The following is a 26,574-nucleotide window of genomic DNA, read 5'->3' on the forward strand; positions in this document are numbered from 1 at the left end:
AGTTGTCGGTATTCATCACTTCATAATTTCTAACCTTAGGGAGAGCTGTTTAACTCGATTAAAGTGACCAAAATGAACTTTGCAGAAAAGCCGAATAGGAAAACAAATGCATGGGGTGAAATGCTTAGAGATGACTTCTGCAGCTCAAGATCTATTAACTTTGAACAGATTGCATACTTCTTGGTGGTAATATTGTACAAAGGTAACTCCCTTTGTGTGAACCCCATGCTTTTGAGAAGATTGTGCTCTATGAATAACAGTTTCATCTCCGAGGAGTTGCCAAGTTTCCTAATCCTTGTGAATAGTATCACTATAAATGATAAAATTTTACAAAGATTAAACTACAAAGTTAAATGTTGAATGTAGGATTAACATACCATAGTAACTTTATACAGTTGTTATTCTTGTCTAATGTTCTTTATACTGAATAAAATCTTAGGACCAGAGGTGCTTCAATCTGAAGTATCACAATATGTAGAAAACCAGAAAACAAAAGATCTTTCTATCCTTATTTCTCTATGCCTTCTAAATGAAAACATATGAAAAAATTAAACACAATGTTCTGAGATGCTTATCAATGTTTTTGCCTGAAGAAAGTGGTGATTTGCTTAATGAGTTGGGCAAATTTTGCTTCAAACAAAGCTTACAGGTTTCCTATGAACCTTTACTTGCCTAATATTCACTGTGAATGGCCAAGGAGGAATGTGCAAACTTAGTCATGTAACACTTATTATGGAACATTTTAATTTTCTCAGAGGCACCTCTTAGAAGTAGGGGAAAATAAGATGGACTTTGAGAAAGTTAGTCCAAGTCTCTTTATTTGGCAAATAGAGGAAATAAAGACTTCAGATAGATGTTAAAATTTGTCATGGAATGGGGAGTCAAGACTGGAGTTAAAGATTCCATTGGTTGGCTTGCTGTCACCCTTAGACTTGGCTGTAGCACTGATGCTGTCACCAGGTTAAGGCATTGCCTCCTCCTACTCCAAGATCAGAATTGGAGATCGTATTTGTGAGATGACCTTGCAGACTGAAGCAGGAAAAACTGTATCATGTTGTGAGTACAATTAGATAATAGGCTCAGGGCTGATACATAACTTTTCACTTTGATTTAATATTATAGTAGGATTACAGCAAAGCCTTTATAGATAGGGTTTGGGGTGTGTGTGTGTGTGTGTGTGTTTTCCAGCAAATGCTGGAAGGCACAATGCCTAAAACAATACTTTTTTTTTTTTTTTGTAAGAATCTGGGGTATTTTCCTTACAACTTGGCATGCCAACTGTAGTGCATTGATTTCTTCCTCTGATCCACACCATAAACTCCTCTCCTGTGGCTGATGTATCGGTCTCGGAACACCTGCTGTAATAGCTGCCGTTAACTCTTGGGCTCTAATACTCAAGTTTACCTTCTGTTCTCATTGTTATGTGATTGCTCTATGTCCAGCCTCCGCTCTGCTTTCTAGGCAGCAGCAAGAGTAGAGAATCTACTTCCTGGAAGGGTTCTGTTTTTAATCAGAGTTGTTTCTCAGCAAACTTAAAACGTATTTGCCAAAATTGCTTTGTAAAGACATCTCTTGAACAGGTCTAGGAAAATCAAATGTTTGTCATTCTAGCATCTAAAACATGGTCTTCAAGATATGGCTCCTGGACAATGAGAGCAACATGACTTGAAAAATGTTTAAGAAACATGGAACAACTCAAACCCTGCATATGACCTTTTGCTGTAATACTTAGTTTGTGGGGACCGACGATAACTGAAAATGTGGAACCCATTGAAGAACCCAAGATTTCAAGACAGACGATTAAAGTGACCATGGGGCCTTTTGAAGCAGGGCCCTTGTGACAGCATAGGTTATAAGCTCAAGAAGCTGGCCCTGCGTTCTGTAAGTCACAAGCTGTCCTGGTGATGTGATGTTACACGTTAAGGTTCAAGGACACTAAAGGAGCAGGTTTGCTGGCTGGCATTGCTACTTAATTATTTCAAGATTTTTACAGCATCTTGGGAAAGCTACTGGGCAGCTCCCTGTTTTGAAAATGTTCAGTCAACAGTGATCACGTGAGGCAGAACGTTATACGACTTCTGTGGCTACTGGAGAAAAGCATCTCTTGACATCTGTGTCTCCCATCATTAGAGACGGAAGCCTGATGGGGACCGAGTAGGACCCAGAGGAGCTTCTATCGTCCAACAGCTGTGGCCAAGGATAAATTCCACACTAATAAGCTGAGCAGTGCTGCTCCCCTGATGAATGGTCGTTTCCAGGGAAAAAAAAATTGCAGATGAGCCTTCAATGAAAGTGAAATTAAAGTCATTTATCCCAGATCATTTGGAAATACCAACTTCTTTCTTAAAGAATGAAAACATAATAAAGCTCCCTCATAAAGTCATAAAATATTTAACATGTGACTTCTGCTTGGTACCAACATAACCTCTTAATAGTCCCATTATTTCGTTAGATTTAACTTCAATGAAAAATTTAGGAGGAAGGATGGGCCAATGTTGAACCCAAATCAGGATTTCTTTTGCCTGAAATCTGTGATTACATCATTGGCACATTTATATTGCAAGACATTTTTACGATATAAGCATTTTTTCATTTGGACAGCAACCATAATAAATTGAAATAAAATTCAGTCTTGATTGATGTTGGAAGTGTCATGTATAGGGCAGGTCCCATCTATTAAATGTGGTTTGCCAGGGCAGCAATAATAGTAGCATTTGAATGTTTTTCTTATTAAGGAGAAAAATGGTCAGTAATGTTGGTTTGGTGGACTCCAAGGAGCCCGGTAAATGGAAAATGCTGGCAGCATATGTGACTCCTTGCATGGCTTAAGGAAGAACATGGCCAGAGGCTGCAGCAATTGTTTCTCCTGTTTTAAAAAATTAGGATAAACTATTACAGTTTGTGGAATGAAAGAGAGAGGCTGATTACAACATAATGGAGTGTACCATATTCATCTCTTTGAAATATGACCTCACCAGGCCTTTTCCATTTTACAATCGATTCTCTCATTCCCTTAATGAACCTTTGCATTCATGAGTCTTCCTTGGAAGTATGCACATGAAGTATTGCTGGAGCAAAGAGTAATTGTCTGCCAAGTGAGTAAGAACAAAGTGCCTCTCTTGTCGTTTGGTTCAATAACATTAGAAACCGTTAATGCATCATCTCGGGCACCGTATTGTTTTGCTTAATAATTATCTAATTTGCCAAAGCTTGCTGTAAATAATGCTTCTTGAAAACTGGCACAACAGAGTTTGTCTAGATGGGATGAGAGGGATGGTGTTAATGTGTTAGTTACAATGTAAATTTTCAAAGATGTGGTCAGGCATGCCTAATTTGAACAAAGTAACACACTAAGTTTGACCAGTAACCCTGTGAAAGTGACTGACAAAACTATGGAAAGACGTTGGGCAATGGTGATGGAAAAGAAAGAATAAAATGCCTTGGACTTATAAAGGTACATCCACAGAAGATCCATTGACCTGATGATCGTAGACAGTATGACTGGCTTTGCAAAACCTACCCAAGACTTAAATACACTCAAGCCTTTTTTTCTTCCCTCTGCTAGTAAAAACTTAGGTTCTGTTAAATACATTGGTTAGGTATGTGACACATTGTCAGCTGGGGGGGAAAAAGCTTGGTCTGAGATGGTGGGAGATGTGAGACAGGAAGTTGGCAGACTAGTCATGAGAAGGCCAGCCATGTAATGATTCCATAGGCTAGGTGCTTCCTTGGGAGGCTGGAGACTGATTGCCAATGCATGATGGGGTAGTTAAAGGAGCCCAGGAGTGTTACAGGAAGGCACAGAATAAGGAAATCTTTCAAGGAAAATGGAGTGGGAAAGAGTGGGCATTCCCATCGGCCCATATCTTGAGTGATGGAATAAACCACAAACATCTGGAAATGCCAGTGGGTATATTGTCACTAAAGTCTGTGAAAACCAGTTCTTGGAAGCATGGATACAAACCCGTGTGCATGGACTCTACACCGGTAAATAAGGTTCCTAATGCCAGTCCAAGAAACCCAACAGCTCCCTTCTCTGCATCAAAAGGCTCACCTTCTTGCCCTTGGGAAGTCTTTTTTTCCCCTATCAGAACCCTTGTCTACACTGTTGACATTTTTTTTCTAGTTGAACTCTTTACTTATTGGAGGACTAACCTTAAGGTTATAAAACGAAATGAAAATGTCTTTGTAAAAATAGGAAAAGGAGAAAGGGTGGGAGCATGGGTGGGAAGGGAGGGTGGAAGAATGATCATGTTCCAAAATGATGTACATGAAATAAATGATATGTGCAAATATGTTCCCCTTAAAGTCTTGGCCACTCTGACTCACTAGAGTAGCCATCTCGGGCTCACTGGTGTTTCAGTACACAGCTATATCGGGTGCAGAGTGTTTACCCATAGAACTTCATTTTCCCCCACTGTTTCTAACAGATTCAGGTGATGAAGTGTCTTGTCCATAGCTTAGGTCTGAGAAGGAGCATGTCTTGAATTTGACAGATGAATTGGTCCCAGAGAAATGCTTTCAATGTGGTTTCAAATAACATCTTGTTGGGCTTCTAAGTATGTGGCATAACTTCCTAGCTAATCATCTAACCTATAAGCCTTTGGGAGAAGAAAGTAAGCAAAAGGAATGGAAGAGTAGGTATCTCCAGAGAAGGACTTGACATCAGTGCTGAAACCATTCTTCCTTTCCATTATTCAGCCACTGTCAGGACAGGAATAGCATCCACACTTGGAAATCTTGCTGTAGAGCTTTGAGATTTAGGGACACAATGTGAAGGAGCGTGAGATGGGATGGCTAACTCGGGTTCTGTTGGGAATTTCTGAATTGATTTGAAGATGAAGAAACCATCCAGTGCCCTCTTCGATGTCTGTCATAGAGCAATCGCCTGTCTCTGTATGTCAAAAAGGTTGCTATAGCAATGTTGGAGAATTAGTAGTAATCCTACTTCTTTGTAAAATAAGTACTTTGGCTGACTGGACAATAAGAGCTAGCTCTGCCCATCTGGATATTTTACATGAATTATGTACACTAAATCTGCAGTTATATGTATAGCAAAAATACCTAGACCTTTTCATATACCTGGATCATTACAAGGGTGAAGATGATGTTCTAAAATTTTTTGACTTTTCAGACGGTTGAGATAAGGAGCCTCTAAGCAAAATGGGTATAATGAAGTCATTGAAAGTCTTAGATAAACTATTACTGTTTTTAAATAAACTATTACTTACAAACTTAATTTTGTGCTTCCAAAATTAATCACAAGAAAAACCCCCATGGCTAACATTTCTACTGTAATTTCTGCCTATGTTGAGTAGCGTAACTCCTTTTTTTTTTGACAAAGGATAAGTAATGCAAATTAAAATAAGCTTTACTTTTTAAAAATAGGGACAGCACTAGGATACCAGGAAGTAAAATTTTCAAAGTGATGCATTATTTTAAAGTAGAATTAGATCTGGAATATAAAAATAGAAGGTACAGTTGTGAGTAATACAGGAAGATAAATGCCGTTATAAGACTAACAATGTAGCATTTCAGCTTTTGGGTGACAGCTTATCCATGAACTTGAAATTACATACATGGATATGAAACCTAGTACTTGCAGTCCATCAAATACATTTCAAAGTTTTCCTTTACATGTATAATATGTAAATCACTATCTACTGTTAAATAACAATAAATGCCAACAACTTACATTACATTTTTAGAGGATACTTAATATAAAGAGGTATGCGATCTTCAAAATATTAGAACTTAGGCTGGTAATGCACTTGAGAGACTGTCTCCTGCTCAATGATCTTGCGTAATACTGTATGGTGACTGTGAGGTATAAGGTATTGATTAAAAATGGAATACAGAGTCTGATAAGTCTTAGCTTCAGTGAAGGGGGGTATATTTTGAGAAATATTTTGGGTCCTGTAATTAAGGGTAACCCAAAATATGAGTCTTGTCTTAATGTGAGGTAGCTCTCACCTGCTGGTTCATGCCTCAAACACAACAGTTGGGGCTGGCCAGGCTGCAACCAGCCAGGAACTGAATCCGAGTCTCCCACTCAGGTGGCAGGGACTGAACAATTTTGGAGTTAGTGCAAACTCCAAGGATGTACATCACATGAAGGTGGAATGAACAACAGCTGGGTTTCAAACCCAAGCACTTGAATATGGTGTGTGGAAATCCTGACAGCTTTACCACATGTCTGCCCCATACCTAATACAGATTGGTAAAAAGAATATTGAGGGCTGGCATTGTGGCATAACAGGTAAATCTGCCACCTACAACATTGGCATCGCATATGGGCACCAGTACATGTCCCAGCTGCTCCATTTCTGATCCAGTTCCCTGCTAATGGTCCAAGTGTTTGGGCTCTACTACCCACATGGGAGACCTGTAAGAAGCTCCTGGTTGGCCTGGCTCAGTCCTGGCTGTTACAGCTTTCTGAGGAGTGAACCAGGGGATGGAAGGTATCTCTGTCCTGTAACTCTGGTATTAAAATAAGCATTTAAAAAATGTTCAAGTCAATTATAAAGTATACTACCAGAGCTTTAATAAATCCGTGTTTTATAGGGTATTAGAATACTAGTCAAGTCCTAAAAATAAGCCTTTCTTTAAAGAAATGCTACTTGCCAGGTCATTTATGACCCTGCCTTAACTTCCATCTATGCTTTGTAGAATCAATTTTCTTATGCAGAAGAAAAGTGTTGATTCAAAACTTGTTGGATTCTTTATCTGGTTTCCAACTTCAAGATCCAGAATACACGAGTTCTTGAATTTTCATCTCTTATTTCTAACATGTGAATGCTGGCCTCAAAGGACTATCATGAGAATTAGATAAAGTAATATATGTGGTAGTATAAGTCCTCTGAGCAGAAGATACCCCAATGGGATTAATGTTAAAGGTGTAAGCAGAAGAATCACCAATGCAAGAAAAGGAAGACCAAGAGCTGTTACGATGCAGTGATGCAAGTCTCACCTCCAGTGAAGAAGGCAGGACAGAAAGGTGCAGAGAGCATTTGGATTGCTGTGCAATCCAAGGAAAGTTCAGCTTGGCAGGTAGGGAGCTTGGGTGGTAACTGTCCCAACAGGCCGAGGTTAGTGAGGCGAGTGCTTCCGGCTACCCCAGCATATGAAGATGGCTGGCATACAGCAGGCGCTCTACTCCACTGCGTATTGATAAACTAGCAGAATCCTAGCTCATTCTTCCACGAGTTTAGTGTATTCTTCCAAACTGTCTTGACTCCATTATCTTGGAAACATTAACCAAATCCTCTACAACAAACAAGGCCAGGGGATGGCCTAGTATATCATCCATCTGTTTTCTTACCCTTGGCCCTAAGGGGTTCCTGAAAGGGTTGTTTTAGGTGTGATGACAACGGGTGGTGAAAACAAGTATCCTAGAAGGCAAATGCAGTTAACATCTCATTTTCTTTGTCTCATGCATCCCTCTAGCACAATATGAGAATATCTCCATGTACTTGATTGTCCTGACCACATCTCCTCCCAATCTGCCCATCTTTACCAGTGACACTGGCGAGGGTACCCAGTGTTGATGGGCCACCTCCAGCCTGGGGATTGATGCACTTTGTACCACATAGACATGGGTGCACATCACTGTGTGTGTCTTGCCATTTTTTTTTTTTTTGACAGAGTGGATAATGAGACAGAAAGGTGTTCCTTTACCATTGGTTCACCCTCCAATGGCCGCTGCAGCGGATGCACCGTGCTGATCTGAAGCCAGGACCCAGGTGCTTCTCCTTGTCTCCCATGTGGGTGCTGAGCCCTAGGACTTGGGCCATCCTCCACTGCACTCCTGGGCCTCAACAGAGAGCTGGCCTGGAAGAGGGGCAACCGGGACAGAATCCGGTGCCTCAACCAGGACTAGAACCTGAGGTGCTGGTGCTGCAGACAGAGGATTAGCCTATTGAGCCACGGCGCTGGCTGTGTCTTGCCATTTCTAATAGAAGTAGTCTAAGCTTGATGAGCTTTCAAGGATTTTGTTCCTTGACTTCCACATGTAGTACAAACTTAACACTGGGAAATGAAATACTTGCCTTATGTAAGCCAACAAAGATGAACAACTCTAACACAGTAAGAATCTCAGCACAGGTTGAGCCTGAGTTCTTGAAAGCATCACTGAACAATGGCACTAGCCAATATTGTCTCATCAGTCAACTTACAGGAATTAGATGAGGATCTACTTACACTGTTGGATCATGTGTCCTGTTACTTGTAACCAAATGGAATCCTGACTACTTGATGATTGTCCTATTGCAGCACATAAGAACTTCAGTTTTCATTAATGGTTTCTTTGTCTACACTAGACAAGAAGGTGGCTCTTGGTGGTTTTCCTCAGTGTGTTCTGTTGAAGTGAAGCTAAGGAATACAGAAGTACAGCCACAAGTGTTATAGGCACTAAACATGAGACCACAAGGACTGGTCTTAGTTTATGTATTACAAGGATCTAGTCTAGGCTGGAGGGGCTCATGGATAGCATGACTCCTCATCTGATAATAGAAGTAGCCAGAGGGCCGGCACTGTGATGTGGTGGGTGAAGCTGCCGCCTGCAGTGCCGGCATCCCATGTAGGCACTGGTTTGCATTTCAGCTGCTCCACTTCCAGTCCAGCTCTCTGCTATGGCCTGGGAAGGCAGTAGGAGATGGCCCAAGTCCTTGGGCCTCTGCACCTACATGGGAGACCCAGAGGAAGCTCCAGGCTTCAGATTGGCACAGCTCTGGTCATTGTGGCCATCTGAAGAGCGAACCAGCACATAGAAGACCTCTGTCTCACCTTCTATTTGTCCTTGCCTCTATCTCTAACTCTGCCTTTCAAATCTTAAAAAGGTAGTTAGAGAATGAGTGATGGCAGCACAAGGATGCATACCTCTGGAAGCTTGGGGTGGGGGGGAGCATTTAGTGTTCAAACATATGAAAGACATGTACAGTAGAATTGAGAAAATGGCAAGAGAAGAAGAAAGCATAAACTGGGGGGAACTGAAAGCTGTGATATGGTCTGGCCCATATTTTATTGGCAGTAGTAAACATTGTTTTTTGCAGAGAAAAGGAGGCAAGGAGAGTTTTGAGAAGTTTGCTGTGGCTACTACTATCTGGATAACAGGTTGTTGGGGGTTGTGTAGGAGGGAGAAATAGACTCATGTTCCAGGGAAGGATACTGAAGTCAGAAAGACTGTAGTATGTTTGCTGCAGAGTGAGTGGATTTCAGTGCTTCAACTAACTGAATGTGGAAGATGCAGGCAGACAAGAGATCAGCGGCTTTGCCGATGTTTGGCTTAAGGAAAAACAGTATAATGAATAATACTGCTTAGATGTGGTTTATATTGTTGCCCAAAATACCCAAATGAAAACCAGGATTCTGCCCTTCAGTAGCTTCAAGATACTGGGTAAACTAAGCCTATAATTTTAAGATTTTTATCTTTAAAAACCGTGCTACTGAGACAACTTAAAAGAAGCCAGAAACATAGAAATAACATTTGGTATTCATTGTTGGATTGAGTTACAGGAAGGAAAACAGTATTGGATAGAGTGAATTGAAGAGGCCACGAGATAAGCAAATAGAGTAGGACTTGGAGCTGGGCTGATTACATCGACTTGGAATTAAACAACACTTAGGAAGCAGCAACCATGTGATAGGTATTGTACTAAGTACTAGAAGAGTTGACAGTAGTTGAAGCTGGGTGAAGAAAAAGGCATGGACAAGCCCTTGAACCAGAGTCTTTTTGTTTTGTTTTGACAAGCAGAGTGGACCGTGAGAGAGACAGAGAAAGGTCTTTTCCATTGGTTCACCCCTCAATGGCCGCTGCGGCTGGTGCACCGCGCTGATCCGAAGCCAGGAGCCAGGTGCTTCTCCTGGTCTCCCATGTGGGTGCAGGGCCCAGGGACTTAGGCCATCCTCCACTGCCTTCCCGGGCCACAGCAGAGAGCTGGCCTGGAAGAGGAGCGAAGGGACTAGAACCCTGTGTGCCAACGCCGCAGGTGGAGGATTAGCCTATTGAGCCGCGGTGCCAGCCGAACCAGAGTCTTTAAGGGCATAGAGTAGTAGTTTTCAACTGCAAGTATCGGAGTCGCCTGCCTACCTTGTTAAATCTTTTTGGCCTTACTCTGGGATCTGATGCAGAATGTAGGAAGATGGGACTTTTTTAGTAAGTGAAAATTTGAGGCCGAAGCCCTGCTGTTGCTGTTGGGCTAGGGCCCAACTTCGAGTGATAGACCATAAAAGGGAGTTAACTATGAGACAACTAAGTAGATCTAAAGGGATGCAGTGAGGAAGTCGTGAAAGGAAGCAGGTGTCTGCTAAATGCGAACAGCTGGACTTAAGAACTCAAGTGTCCACAGTTGAGTGAGGAAGAGCTCGGCGAATGCATCACCACAACTGGAAGAATGTGAGGAGTGAGCACGTGGGACGGTATGTTATCAACTCAGCATTGCTCCTGAATACGCAGAACCTTCGAGTACCTACTCACAAGAGAACGGGATAGCTTAAAAGGAAGGTTTGATAGGTAAATATCTAGTATACTTCCCAAAGTAGAGTCAAACAGATTTGTCACCTTTCTGTGCCTGAAAATACAAACGTGGTTGCTAATGGAAGAATCCAGTAAGTAACATTCGTCAAAACTACTTGGTAAGAAATACTTCTCTGAATGGCCTGTTGCTTTAGAGATAACTTGAGGAAGGAGGACCCTTTAGAAATGTTGACTCTGATTTTTTTTTTTTTAAGCTTTATTTGAAAGGCAAAGTTGGGGGGGCGGTATTCTATCTTATCTACTCCAAGTAGTCAGAATGGCCAGGAGTGAGCCAGGGTGAAGCCAGAAGCCTGGAACTTGGTTCACATCTCTCACATTGAGGGCAGGGGTCAAAGCACCTAGAGTATCCTCCACTGCTTGCCCAGGTGCATTAGAGAGCTGGATCAGTAGTGGAGAAGCCTGGATACCAACAGGTGCCCATATGGGATGCTGGCAGCATGGCAGGCACTGGCTTAACCTGTACCACAATGCCCCTTCTGCGCCCCCACCAAACACCCCAAACTACTCTACAATTCTAAACGTTGACATTGATTCTGGAAGTCACTGGGGTGAGGGAGCTTTGATGCCTTTATAAAACACCCTAGAGTAACCTAGAATTTGAATGGATTATATTTACCCTCTTAGACCTGTGATTTACCCACAGTTCCCAAGCATTCTCTACAGTACTAGAGCATATTCCAGGCCTTTGGATGACAGTGGAGAAAAGTAGTGGTTCTTGTCAGATACCTGGCCTCCTGGAAGATTTTGTCAGGGTGACTATTTAAGTCACTTGCTCCCTTAATTGTCTTATAGAAAGTATCTCCAGGAAACTTTTAAAAAATAATATAAGGGTGTGTAGTTGCTGTGTTTTCTTGCAAACACCTATTTTCTTGAATAAGTAGCAGTAGAGTATACTAGAAGAGATTGCAGGTACCATATGCTGTGTACGTTGAAAGCCAATACACCCGCAGCTTCAGACAAGGAAAATCAGTGAAGCAAGCACCTTAACAACCTGGATCCTCGTGTTAAGACTACACTTGCATGCAGCTTAGTTCAACATAATGAACAACAGTCAGATACTTTGAGTGGTAATGCTTTCTTGAAGAGCAGAAAGGAGGTCAAGTCGGGGATGGAGAATAAATTGACCAAAGGCTTCTTAGTTTTAAATTCCAGAATTAGAAGAAACAAAAATGGTTACTTCAAGAAAGATCTATGGAAAAACAAAGGAAATGCTTAGCCCTGAATTGGCACTTAGTAGGAGAACTTCATTTTGCCTTTAGTTGTCTTTTTTATTTTTTCTTTAAAAGGGAGAATGGGTGGGTGGGTAGGTGGGTAGGTAGAATGTAGGGGGATGGAGGCAGAAAAAGATCTTCAACTCGTCGGTTCACTCCCGAAATGGCCATGCTGGGCCAGGCTAAAGCCAGGGGCTGCTTCTTGGTCTCCCACGTGGGTACAGGTGCCTAAGCACTTGGGCCATCCTCTGTTGCACATTAGCAGGGAGCTAGATTGGAAGTGGGAGTAGCCAGGATGTGAACCAGTACTCATATGGGATCTGTCATCACAGGTGGCAACTTAACCCGGTATACCACAACACCAGCCTCCACATTTGTAGATGAGCCATCAACATTAATGTCTATAGCTGACTATCTGAATAAAACTTCATTTTTTCCCCAACTGCTATGCTTTGATCCGTTGTCTCTGGCTTTCCACATCCTTCAATCCTCCTTATCAGTGTTATATTAAGATCCTGCTGAATCTCCTTTTTTCCCATGAAGTTTTAATTTGCAGTAGATTTAAACAGAATACAATTCTAATGATAATATAGATAATGATCTTTTGTATAATGTACTAGAAGTATCTGAGCATTTTTAGAAGTTATCCTTTTTAGTCATAGCACTGAGTCTTTGTTAAGAAGCCAAGTTTCTAAGCAGTTTAAGACAGTAACGTGTAGAAGAGGCTCCCAGTCAGGATTTATGCTACAGATTTTAGACTCAGTCCTATATTAGTCTTTTTCTCCCTTTCTGAGCTGCTATGGTGCTTATGTATTCACTCACTCAAATTGCATACTGTGCACCTGCTGTAGTCTGTTGTAAAACATGTCGGTAATGTCGAAGCTCACGGACACGCCTGAAGGTAGCAAGTTATAGGGGAACAGTTGAGTACATGGTGCTGCTTTTGACCACTCTTGATCCAGTGGGGTTAGATCTGTTCTACCCTGGAAGCCTTTCTGATCCTGCTTGTCCTCATCTTTGGGGCTTTTTAACCTCATTTCCAAGAATTAGCTTTTTATTTACTTGAAACAGGCAGAGCGAGATGTTCTACCTGCTACTCACTCCCCAGATTGCCACAAGATCCAGGGCTTGGAGAGGCCAAATCCAGGATCCTGGAACTCCCATCTAGGTCTCCCAAATGGGTCGCAGGGGCCAAGCACTTGGGCCTTATTCTGCTGCTTTCCCAGGCACGTTAACAGGGAGCTGGACTGGGAAGTAGAGCTGCTGGGACATGAACTGGTACTCCAGTGAGATATAACGGCTTAACCCACTGCATCACAATGCAACCCCAAATACTTGAGTTTTAACCTACTTCCAATAAGCTTATCTCTTTTTTTTTTGTTGTTAAATTCCTTTTACATAGAATAAAATACAATAAACTGTTCCGTCTTAAGATACCAAGGTGTTTTTTCTTTTGGGGGGGGGCAGGGTTTCGATTACAGTCTGCATTTATGCTCTGGGGACAAAGTTGACACTTACATGGACAGAAACAAAATAAATAAGAACATCATTCAGTAAGTTTCTTGAGAGGTAGACATGGGTACAGGCACATGGGAGAACTCCCCTAACTGTTTCCCTCCATAGTTCTCAGATAAGAGCCAGCAGTGTGAACCAGGTGTCCATGAGTATGGAAAGTACTCAGCCACTGCAGCCATCACATGCTGCCTCCCAGAGTCTGCACTGGCAGAAGCTGGAACTGAACCCAGGCGCTCCACGGACATGGAATATGGGCGTCTTCACTAGTGTCTCAAGCTCTAGACCATAATGCCTATTTTTTTAAAGGACACTTCGAATGTGTGACTTTGAAGGATAAAGGGTTGCACTTACAGGAGTGGGGACAGATATGAAAGGGAGTTCCCGTCTCCTAGTGCCCTCAGCAGATGTCTGCAGAGTCCCCCGACGTGAAGCCAGGAGCTCAGTCCAAGTCCTCCAACGGGGCAGGGACCCAGTGACTTGAGCCGTCGTCACAAGTGCCTTCGGAGTGTGCATTAGCAGGAAGCTGGAACTAGGAGCTGGAGGGCAGCATCGGACCTCTGTTCTGATAATGGGTGAGGGCATCTGACTGGGAAGCCGATGTCCATCCAGGACACGGGATTCTAATTATGCACATGTTAATGCTTATCCGCTGAGTAACCTATGTGGTATTTCCTTGCCTGTGTTTGTGTTCTCAACAGTAAAGTGCTGGATTTCTGTGTAGCTTTGAGACATGCGTCCTAAAATTAAGATGCCAGCTTCCATTGTTCTAGGCAGGGATTGTGGAAAAGCCCCCACCTGCTAGATAATCGATCATTTCATGTAATTGTCACAGCCACCCTGTGAGTCTGAATCTTCAGTTTTCAGCAAAGGGTTTGAGTCTTGCATAGTATGTTTTCCCATGGCCACTTTATATTTTCCTCAACCTAAACACTGAACTTAAAACTGAAGAATTGCTTTCTCTAAGCCTAAAACTTGAAGTGTCAGCAAAAATGTTAAATGGCACTTGATATTTCCCGTAGCCCATCTAAGACTTTAAGGAAAACTTCATAGGTTGCCCCTTTGATTCAGGCCCCCAGTACTAATGTGTGTCTTTTCTGTGAAATGGATTCCTATTACAACATAGACAGGTCTTTTGTTTGCTGGCTCACTCCCAAAATGCCAGCAGCAGCCAGGACTGGGCCAGGCAGGAGCCAGGAGCTCCAACCAGGTCTCCCATGTGGGTAGCAGGGGACCACAGACTTCAGCTATCTGTTTTCCCAGGTGCACTAGCAGGCAGGTGAAAAAGTGGAGGAGCTGGGGAAGTGAAAGCCATACTCCTATACTGATAAGGTTTACTCCACTGCATCACGGTGCCTGTGGCATGCTAACGTCTCTTATCCCAAAGCCTGTAGTAACTGTTTCAGTAGACGCTGTATTAAAGATCAACCCTGGGATAACTGGATGGCATCATGATCAAGTACAGAGTGTGTACAAAAGTTGGACACAATGTGTATAAAGAAAAACCTGTACTTTAAACTGTTTTGGACCAAAATAAGCTCCTATTGTAACTCTACCTTTCTATGAACTTCTTGGAGTTGTGTCTGAGCTTGGTGTTTTTCTAGCTTCACAGTTACCAGTTTCTAAAAGGGAGCTATTAATTAAAACATGGCTAGCTAACATACAGATGCTTCCCAACCCCCAGGCTTAATAGAGCAAAGTTTGTCACTTGCCTACCAGTTCCACCTGGGGGGCTTCTAGGGGCTTCTAGTCTGGCCGCTTTGTTCCAGTCTGCAAGTCGGAATCCCCTTCATCATGCTACAGACTTTCAATGCGCAAGTCTCGGGCTGCCCTGGGGCTTCCCCATCACAGCCACTCAGAAGCAGGAAAAGGCCAGACTTAGAGGGGAGAGTTCAGGGTGAAGACCCCAAAATGACACACATCCCTGCCACTGTGTTCCTTGGGCTGGAGCTCCACTAGGTCTTGAGGCTATACTGGACTGCCAGGGAAGAGGCAGCTGCACTGTGTGCACAGAAGGAAAGAACTCTTCTGTGCACAGCTAGCTGCCTTCTGCCACAGGGCCTACATAAGTGCTCTAACGGCTCAAGTTTTACATCTCAAACTATGGCTTCCAGCAGAATACATCTCTCTGTGGCAAGCTGTGATAAACGTTACAACTGGATTTTATTTTATAGCACCTCTGCTCCATTCCCTCCAAATTGCCTTACTCTGTTTCGTTATGGGCACTAATGATAAATTGGACTGCTTAATAATTAAAAGTGTCTCTAAAATAAAACCATCTTCTCACTTGGAGGGAATCTCTTCAGCTTTGTTCACAGCTGTAACACTTTGTGTAAGAGTTAGAATTCTTAAAATGAGCAGACCTCGCCACAAGTGGCATTAAAAGGATAATTCAGTTAGTCTATAAAATAAAAACCTGTATTCAAACAGCTTTTTACCAAGAATACAGAAATAGTTGTTCTAGGCCTCAAAAAACTTAGAGGATGCTAAATCTATAGCACTATTTTGAAGGAAAACGCATGTTTGAGGAGGAGAGAAGACTGGTCCCGATAGTTTCAGATAAACATTATCTAATGTAAAAAGTGTTAGCAAAACAAGGTTAAGCGAAAATTGGGTATGAAAAATTGAATGAACCTGATCCCTGTGGTTCCTCTCCGGATGGCATCAGAGGACTGTTGGACAATGTTTGGGGCGATGGGAGTTGAGGGTGTCTTCCTAGGGGAAAAAGGTTGATAGTTACCATCAGATCTCAACATGTCCAGTTAGACTTTGCCTAAAAGTCTTAGGACTCTGCTGACTGAAGAAGAAATTGATGTCGAGACTGGCAGAAACATAGTAGAGGCCAAAGAAGATCAAATTCCAGGCCCTGAGGACGACATTCTGGAATTGTAAAAAAGCATCAGTGTGGAACCTTAGTCTCGGGTGGGTAACAGTCACTTCTGAGCATATTCAGCAAATACTGCCTCCGTGTCATTTCCGTAACTCGAGCTGTGCTTAAATACCCTAATAGATAACAGTTGCTGGGAACATGCAAATAAGATATAAAGGAGGAAGGGAGTGTGGCTCTAAAAGGTACATGAGCTCAAATGTGGGTATGAGGCTCACAGGGGTGCACACACATCTTGAATTTCTTGTCTATGTCATCATTGGATGAGTTGGGGAACCTTGTCATGTCTGTGTCCTTCAAAAGGATTCAGTAGACATATTAAGAGTGAATAAAACATACTTGAGGTAGTACCTGGTACAAACTAAAATGTCGGTCATTATTGGACACCTTTAAATACTTGAGAAACCCTCAGGTGTAAGGTGAGTTGAATATACTATGTGTGGCCCTTTCGTGGAGGAGAGTAACCAATGGGTCTGTTGTAGGAAGGGACATTTTAACTGAATGTAGAAAAATTTAATTAAAAAAGGATAGACAGATTTGGAGCACAGTGCAATGAACTCCCACCCCAGAAGGACGTCAGTGTGAAAGGTCTCCACTGAGCAGAATAAGGATCTTTCAACACGATCAAATTAAGTTGTACCTGATTCTATTTGTAAAGTGAATGTTCTATGATTGCTCTCAGTAACTGTGCTTAGAGGCTAGGTAGTTAGCACTTGAGTCTGAGATGCTTTTGGTTTCCATATCTAAGAAAACCTGTAACTCATTAGACTTCTCAACTCCAGCAAGATACTGGAAGATAATGACGATTGCCTCTCATGTGGATATCGTATATGAGGAAAACTTGACATGTGGCTCTCTGAAGTGACAATGCATGTAAGATGCTGACTCTGCTTAACGGAAGGTTTTTCTGCTTGGATTTACTTGAATTTAGACAACCGATGGAACAAATGCATGAAGTGAAATTGCTCAAGATCATCTATAGTGAATGTAGGGATACAGTTAAAATGTCTCAACTTGATTGCAGAGTGAGAAACTTAAGGATTGAATTTGTACATTAATTTTCCTAGTGCCACAGCATTGAAACTAAAACTACATCAGAGATTTATAAAAATGGCTCCCTATTTCTGTTTATAGCAGACAGCCATGTACCAGGGATTTGTTTCATCGCAACAAAATTAGTGGCAGGCATTTGGTATAGCAGTTAAAGGGTGACCTGTGACTCTAATGTTGGATATCAGACTACCTGGGTTTGAATCCTGCCTCTGCTTCCTATTCCAGCATTATCAAATACCTACCCTGGGAGGCAGTGTGTGATGATTGATTTACTCGGGTCCCTGCCACCTTTGAGAGACCTGAGTGACGTTTCAGCTGCTGACTTCCAACTGAATTGGGCCCCAGCTATTAAAGACATTTGGGGGTAAACCAGCAGACTGAAGCTCACTTAGACTCTTAAGTGTCTTATTTCTCTTTGCCCCATTGTCTCTCTTGGCCTCTCCTGGCCTTTTACCTACCATGAAGACCAGAAAAACAAAACAAAACAATGAAATCACATGGCTTTAAAACAAAATAATGCATATATCTAAGTTGGTCTAGTACCCAACATGATAATCTGGTCATAGTCTGATTAGAATCCCAAATGCTAAACTACTCTGAATAAATAGGTATCCACACTAATTTTAATTACCAATTCAGTAACTGCATTTTTCCTCCAGGAAACTTATTTAAGGTATGCAAATTTCATGCATTTCATAAACTCTAGAAACATGATTCTTGCCACCCTACATACCCTCCCACCTGTACTCCCATACTTCCCTCCACCCTTTCCTATTCTCATTCTTTTTACTGAGATCTATTTGCAATTAACTTTATATGCATGTGATTAATTGTATGTTAAGTAAAGAGTTCAATAAATAGTACGAAATCTGTTCCTCAACAGTGGAGAAGAGAGCTGTTCAAAGATACTGCATCTCAAAGTGTTAATTTCACTTCCACAGATGACATTTTTGGTGCTCTATTAGCTATCACTGGTCAGTGAGAATAAGTTATTTGTCCTTTTGGAATTGGGTTATTTCACCAAGTATGATGTATTCCAGTTACATCCATCTTGTTCCAAATAACAAGATTTCATTTTTATCACTGTAGTATGCCATGGCATATGTGGGGAGCAACCCGGACTAGACTAAGTTACTGGAATTAAGACTTATTCTATGCATCTGCTCTCCCACAATATGGTGCTGAGAAGGGAAACAGCTTCTACACAGCTGCCTCCAGTTCAACCAATAAACTGTAGGACTTGCTCCTGATTGGAGGAGAGCAGCGTGCTGGGCGTGTGGGTAGCAGAGTTGGGATTGGTGGAAGAGGACTATAAAGGAGGAGAGAGACGGCATGCACCAGGAACATCTAAGGGGAACATCTAGCTGAAGGAACACCCGTGCAGCCCCCGAGAAAGCCGGCCGGCGGCGTGCCGCTCCCCTGCGGAAGTGGGGAATGTGGCCAGGGGGAACCGCCCTTCCACGGAGGTGGAAGGGATAGTAGCCAACCCGGGAAGAACCAGCAGCAAACCCGGGGAGTGCCGAGCAGACAGAAAGAACAGCGCAGGGTCCTGTGTCGTTCCTCCACGAAGAGGGGGAGCAACAGCATACATGTCCCCTAATTTCTTTATCCAGCCTTTAATTGATGGACATTCGGGTTGTTTCCATATCTTAGCCAATGTGAACTGAGCTGCAATAAACATGGGGGTGCAGATAACTCTTTGATATGCTGATTTCATTTCCCTTAGGTAACTTCCCAAGCATGAGATGGCTGGGTCATACAGTAGGTAGACTTCTGAGGTATCTCCCCGTTGTCTTCCATAGTAGCTTTACCATTTTACATTCCGATGAGCAGTAGACTAGGATACCATTTTTCCCCACATCCTCGCCAGCATTTTTTGACTTAATTTCTGTATGAAGGCCATTCTAACAGGGGCGAGGGGAAACCTCATTGTGGTTTTGATTTGCATTTCCCTGATGGCTAGTGATCCTGAGCATTTTTTTCATGTGTCTGTTGGCCATTTGTATTTCCTCTTTGGAAAAATGCCTCTTTAAGTCCTTTGCTTATTTCTTAACCGGATTGTTTGTGTTGAGTCTTTTGATCACTTTATATATTCTGTTTATTAATCCTTTATCAGTTGTATAGTTTGCAAATAATTTCTCCAATTCTGTTGGTTGCCTCTTCTTTCCTGAGTCTTTTGGGCAGTACAGAAGCTTCTCAATTTGATGTAATCCCATTTGTGAATTTTGGCTTTGATTGCCTTTGCCTCCGCGGTCTTTTCCAAGAACTCTTTTCCTGTGCCAGTATCTTTCTGGGGTACCCAAGAAATAAAACAAAGAGGAAAATATGAAAGTTCTTTGTAATATAACACTCTCTTATGATGAAGACTAAGCAAACTTAGTATAGAAGAATATTCCTCAACAAAATCACACCAGTTGATGACAAACCCATGGCCAGTATCCTATTGAATGGGGAAAAGTAAGCATTTCCATTGAAGTCTGGAAACAGATAAGGATACTCACTGTCACATGGCTATTCAGTATAGTCCTGGAAGGTTTTTAAGATTGATTTATCTGAAATTCAGAGATACACAGAAGGAGAGCCAGGGAGAGAGAGGTCTCCATCCGCTGGTTTACTCCCCAATTGGCTGCAATGGCCAGAGCTGTGCTGATCCCAAGCGAAGAGCTAGGAACTTCCTCCCGGTCTCCCACGTGGGTGCAGGAGTCCAAGGACTTGGGCCATCTTCTTACTGCTCTTAGGCCATAACAGAGAGCTGGATCAGAAGTGGAACAGCCAGAACTCATATGAAATGCGGCACTGCAAGTGGCAGCTTTACCTGCTAAGCCACAGCACTGGCCCCAGTCCTGGAAGTTTTAGCCAGACATTGGGCAAGAAAAATAAAGGGATACAAATTAGGAAGAAGGACGTCAAACTATCCCTATTTGCAAATTACATTTTATATATAGGGAATCCAAAAGACTCCACTAAGAATACTGGAACTCATATAAGAGTTTGGTAAAGTCACAGGATATAAAAATCAATACACAAAAATCAACACCCTTCGTGTACAGACAATGCCATGGCTGAGAACTAAGAAATCCCATTCTTAACAGCTACAAAATCAAATACATTGGAGAAAATTCAACCAATTATGTCAAAGATCTCTACAATGAGAATTACACAACACTAAACAAAGAAATAGAATATACTAAAGGAAAAATCTCCCATGTTCATGGATTGGAAGAATCAGTGTCATTAAAATGTCTTTGTTTTGTTGTTGCAAGTTTCTTTTGGAAGTAATCTAGTTACAAGATGGGCAAGGATGTAAACAGACACTTTTTAAAAGAAATCCAAATGGTCAACAGACATAGGAAAAAAAGCTCAGAATCACTAGTCATCAGGGAACTACAAATCAAAACTGCAGTGAGACCTCTGAGGTCTTTTCTAAGAAGTCTTTGCTTATGCCAATGTCTTGCAGGGTTTCCCCAGTGTTCTCTAATAGTTTCATGGTGTCAGGTCATAGACGTAGGTCTTTAATCCATTTTGAGTGGATTTTTCTGTAAGGTATAAGGTAGGGGTCCTGCTTCATACTTCTGTATGTGGAGATCCAGTTTTCCAAGCACCATTTCTTGAAGAGACTGTTCTTGTTGCAGGGATTGGTTTTAGCCCCCTTTTCAAAGATAAGTTGGTGTAGATGCATGGGTTGAGTTCTAGAGTTTCTATCCTGTTCTATGTGTCTGCAAGTCTGATTTGTGCCAGTTCCAAGCTGTATTGATTATAACTGCCCTATAGTATGTCTTGAAATCTGGTATTGTGATGCCTCCAACTTTGTGATTTTTAAGATTGTTTTAGCTATTGGAGGCCAATGACTTTTAACAGTCTTTGTTTTGACTGTTGAAGTCTTTTTATACTATTTGTCAAACTCTTTACTCAATGTGGAGATAATGTATGTGTATAAAGTTAATTGAAAATGGATCTTAGTAAAAGTGAATAAGAGGGAGGAGGAAGGAGGAAGGGGTGTGGGAATGTGGGTAGGAAGGTGGGCACTGTAATCATGAAATCTACAAAGTTTGTAACTGCAAAACTATAGTCCTGCATACATTCCTATAGACTTACTTCCAAGGGTACAGTTTAATTCCTCTTTTTTTTATTTGACAGTTGGAGACAGAGAGAAAGGTCTTCCTTCCATTGGTTCACCCCCAAATGGCTGCTACGGCCAGAGCTACGCCAATCCAAAGCCAGGAGCCAGGTGCTTCCTCCTGGTCTACATTGTGGGTGCAGGGGCCCAAGCACTTGGGCCATCCTCCACTGCCTTCCCAGACCACAACAGAGAGCTGGACTGGAAGAAGAGCGACTGGAACTAGAACCCGTGCCCATATGGGATGCAGGTGCTGCAGGTGGAGGATTAACCAAGTGAACCAGGGCACCGGCTGCCAAGAGTTTAAAAACTAGACATGGGACCCCAAATCCCCATAAACGGGTTGGTTTAAAAATAGCATTTTAAATGTAAAAGTGAAATACAGATAGGATTCAGTGTTAAAGTGATCATATGGATGGGATTAAGTGTTTGGTAATAATAATAAAATTTAAAAAGGAGTGAATGCTTCAACATGGGAAGCAGTCCATACAGCAGACTCATACAATGACAATCTCTTTAAGTAGCACTCTGACCTCAGAATCGGCCTTTAAGGCATTCTGGTCTGGATGAAAAACTCATGAGACTATTGAAGGCATGGAAAGCCAAGACATTGTGGCAAAAATATCCTACATGAAAGACATCTGTGGGTGAGACCCCAGTGAAAAGAAGTGGTCCCTTAAGTTTTGATGTGTTGTACTGTCATCTTGATTTGTTTTCAGGAACTTTTTGATTTCTCTTTAGGTTTATTCAGTGACTCGCTGTTCAATTAGAAACAAGTTATTCAGTTACCATGTGTTTGCATATGTTCTAGAGATTCAGTTGATTTCCAGCTTCATTCTATTGTGGTCAGAAAAAATGCATGGTATAATTCTGATTAATTTTGAATTTGATGTGACTTGTTTTATGGCTTAAGACATGGTCTCTCCTAGCAAAAGTTCCATGCATTGGCAAAAAGAATGTGTATTCTGCAACTGTAGGATGAAAAGTTCTATAGATGTCTATTAAGTCCATTTGGTTTATAGTGTCAAGTAACTGTTTCCTTGCTAATTTTCTGTCTATATGATCTGTCCATTGCTGAAAGTAAGGCATTGAATTCTCCAATACTGTCATATTTATCCATCTCCTTTTAGATCCATTATTTAAATAAAATAGCCAGGTGCCCTATCATTAGGTGCATATAGTCACACCATGTTGAATTGATCCCTTAGAATGACTGTCTTTTTTTAACTTTTATTTAATATAAATTTACAAAGTACAGCTTTTGGACTACAGTGGCTTTTCCCCCCCATAACTTCCCTCCCACCTGCACCCCTCCCATCTCCCACTCCCTCTCCCATTCCATTCACATCAAGATTCATTTTCAATTATCTTTATATACAGGAGATTGATTTAGTATATACTAAGCAAAGATTTCATCAGTTTGCACCGAAACAGAAACACAAAGTGTAAAGTACTGTTTCAGTACTAGTTATAGCATTAAATCACAATGTACAGCACATTTAGGACAGAGATCCTACGTGGGGAGTAAGTGCACAGTGACTCCTGTTGTTGACTTAACAATTTGACACTCTTGTTTCTGGCATCGGTAATCACCCTAGGCTCTTGTCATGGGTTGCCAAGGCTATGGAAGCATTTTGAGTTTGCCATCTTCAATCTTATTCAGACAAGGTCACAGTCAAAGTGGAAGCTCTCTCCCTTCAGAGAAAGGTACCTCCTTTTCCTTCTTTGGCCCGTTCTTTCCACTGGGATCTCACTCACAGATCTGTCATTTAGGGGTGTGGTGTTTTGTTTTGTGTGTGTGTTTTTTTTTTCCAGAGTGTCTTGGCTTTCCATGTTTGAAATACTCTCATGGGTTCTTCAGCCAGATCCGAGTGCCTTAAGGGCTGATTCTGAGACCAGAGTGCTGTTTAGGACACCTGCCATTCTATGAGTCTGCTGTGTATCCCACTTCCCATGTTGGATTGTTCTCCTTTTTAATTCTTTCAGTTAGTATTAGCAGACATTAGTCTTTTTTGTGTGATCCCTTTGACTCTTAGCCCTATCATTATGATCAGTTGTGAATTGAAACTGATCACTTTGACTAGTGAGATGGCATTGGTACATGCCACCTTGATGGGATTGAATTGGAATCCCCTGGCACATTTCTAACTTCTGCCAGGAGCTTCTTCCAGGCCTTGCACATGGGTGCAGGGGCCCAAGCACTTGGGCCATCTTCTTGTGCTTTCCCAGGCCATAGCAGAGAGCTGGATCAGAAGAGGAGCAGCCAGGACTAGAACCGGTACCCAAGTGAGATGACAGTGCTTTAACCCGCTGTGCCACAGTGCCGGGTGGCAAATGACTTTGTCTCTTAAAAGTTCTTGTGTTAAAGTTTATTATCTCTGATACCAGAATGGCTACTCCTGGTCTCTTGCTTTCTATTAGCATGGAATACATTTTTCCATCCTTTGACTTTCAGTCTGTCTTTTTCGTTAGATGTTTCTTGTAGGCAGCAAATAGATGGGTCTTTTGTTTTAATCCAGTTAGCCAGTCCATCTTTTAACTGGAAAGTTGAGGCCTTTTACATTCAAGGTGACTATTGATAAGTGGTAAGTTGGCCCTGTCATTTTTCCATAAATATTACGATTTTTTACTTTAGATTTCCTTTGCACTTTGGGAGATTCTCTGCCTTCATCTTGAATAATGATGATCATGTTTGTGTTTCTTTGCATAGCACATCCTTAAGCATCTTTTCTAAGGCTGATCAAGTGGTGATGAACTCTGAATTTCCGTGTTATGGAAGGTCTTTATTTCACCCTCATTCATAAATGAGAGCTTTTCACGATACATACAGTATTCTGGGTTGACAGGTTTTTTTTCTCTTGATGCTTGAACTGAGTCTCACCATTCTCCACTGGCCTGTAGAATTTCTGATGAGAAGCCAGTTGTGAGTCTAACTGGAGATCCTCTGAAAATCTTTCTCTCATGCACATTTTAGAATCTGCTATGTTTTACCGTGGAGGGTTTGACTACAATGTGTCATGGTGAAGCAGTTTTCTGGTCATGTCTATTAGGAGTTTTATGTGCTTCCTGTAATTGGATGTCCCTTTCTCCAAAATACAGGAGTTATTTGTAATTATTTCACTAAAGACTTTACAGTCCTTGGTCTTTCCACACTTTCAGGAAATCCTAAGACCTGTATGTTGGGTCATTTAGTAGTATCTCATAAATCTACAAGACTGTTTAGTTTTCAAATTTGTTTATTTTCATCTGATGGTAAAATTTCCAGTAGTTTGTCATTTAGCTCAGATATTCTTCATCCTCACCAAGTCTGTTAAGGCTTTGCTCCACATTATTTTCTGTTGCATTCTTCATTTCCAATGTTTTATCTTGATTTCTCTTTAAGATACCAATTCCATGGGAAAAATTCATTCATGTCGTGTGTAGATGGCTTTAATTTATGGATTTGCTTCTGATGACTTAAGTAATCCTACAGCTGAGTTTTTAAATTGTTTCTGGCATTTTTTCAATCTCAGTCTTCACATCTTAGCATTGAAGAGTTGTATTCCTTTGGGGCCATTGTGTTCTTTATTCTTGGTTCTAGAATTTCTGCATTTATCTTTAGGCATTTATGGGAAGGACTTGTTGGTGGTTTTTTTTCCCCTGATGGCTCTTTTGTACTAGGCCCCTGAGGCCTAGTGGGGTCTATACTCCTTGAGTGAATACCCAGAGGCGTGTGCTGGATGTGGGGCCTGGGAGCTCTGTTGGTTGCGGCGAATCTTTATTTTCATTTTTGGAGGGGAGTGTCTGATCAGCTGTTAGCATTGTCAGGCTTGCTGCCTCTCCAAGGAGACCAGTGCCCAGGTAGGAGCCTCAGTGGGTACGATATCCATGTGCACTGCCACAAGAGCCGCACAAAGGATCCCTGCAGTGCTTGGTGGGAGCATGAATTCCCAGCAGTGACTCTGGGCAGGCAGTCGTGGAGCACTGAGTGTGGAGCTGCCCACAGTGACTGCTCAGACCTGCCACACCCTGTGCCCTCCCACACAGTCACAGTGTTTTCACAGTCCATCCAGGTACACAGGACTCAGTCACAAGTGCCCAGCCCCCTGTGATTGTCCTTAACCAAAGTTAGACTTCTCTCAGCAGCTTACTGGGTGTGTGGGCATAATTGGCACAGCTGTTACATATGTCCAAAATGGTGCCCACTTTCTGTTACTGGACACCAGTGCCAGGAGGTCAGGGAGAGAATGTGCCCCCTTTTTTTCCTCCTATAGGTTGGTAGGTCTACTGTCCCCAACTGGGCTCCAAGCCAGACTCAAAGCCAGCTTTATTGCCAGTGGCTTGGGCTGCTTCAGTCTGGTGTTGCCTCGCTCTCCAAAGCTGGTGCTGAGTTGTGCACATCCACACCCTCCATGTAGATCCAAGGTGTCCCTCTAATTTACGTGGAGTGTCCTCTGCAGTTCTTTACCTAACTCTTCCCTGATATTTCAAACTTTATTTTTGTTTTTTTTTTGTTTGTTTTTTGTTTGTTTTTAATCTTAGACTAGAGCATCTCCCTATTCTGCCGTCTTGGAATCTTGAGCCTATGCCCTCAGTAACTGAATTTATCAATAAATCTAAAGCAGCATATGGTGTAGATGTCCAATGCGGGACAGTACTCAGGTGCTACCCCTTAACATTGTATATTCACTCTAGGTCTTAGAGTATAATGTAGAAATTAAGCTCTACTCCATGTAAAGCCAGTTTGTCTTGTTTTTCTATGCAGTAGAAATAGAAGTCAGCCAGATGTGGAAGGTAGTTACAGCCATAGTGAGAAGGGCATGGCCCAGATAGCACAAATCACACATGGAATTACATTGCCTGTAATACCATTTGTATAGTTGTATTGAGAGACAGCATCTAAGAAGTTGTTTGTACACGTCTTCCCACATTCTACCCTCTGTGTGTTGCTACAGGGAAAAGCCTGGGGGAAAAAGGTATGGGATTGTTGAATTGTTCTCATAGCCTTTAGTGGCACAGCACGGAGTAACCCATGCTTGGTCCACTGATGTATTCCAGGGCTTTGCATCTCAGTAGTGAGTGTGTACTGGGTCCTTGGTATACATGCTACTCAAGCTTCAAACATCTTGATGGTGGGAGATGTCCTGTTCTGCCTCCAATAATTGTACAACAAGTATAACTTCTGGGATGAGTCTTGACCTACATGGAGGAGGCAAGTAAACTACTTGGATTTGGCACGTGTAATAGCTTTGGCCATTATGTGTAGAACAGTTGCCAGAAT

General features: G+C 42.0%; 1 protein-coding gene across 24 annotated transcripts in view; it reads left to right on the forward strand.

Moving 5' to 3' along the window:
- The window catches only part of RARB (retinoic acid receptor beta), a 794,145-nt gene that overhangs the window by 35,559 nt on the left and 732,012 nt on the right, over positions 1 to 26,574 (forward strand). Inside the window, exon 3 of one of the 24 annotated variants that reach the window (XR_016233347.1) lies at positions 1,612 to 2,353. The exons of 22 other annotated variants lie outside the window; for them this stretch is intronic. The gene's annotated coding sequence lies outside the window, so the exon portion shown is untranslated. Of the gene's footprint in view, positions 1 to 1,611; positions 2,354 to 21,334; positions 21,923 to 26,574 lie in introns of those variants that run through there. One more of the 24 variants, XR_016233342.1, reaches the window with a different exon arrangement.

This window comes from Oryctolagus cuniculus, chromosome 4, assembly GCF_051225735.1.
Source record: "Oryctolagus cuniculus isolate XC-2025 breed Fujian yellow rabbit chromosome 4, ASM5122573v1, whole genome shotgun sequence".
NCBI lineage: Eukaryota > Metazoa > Chordata > Mammalia > Lagomorpha > Leporidae > Oryctolagus > Oryctolagus cuniculus.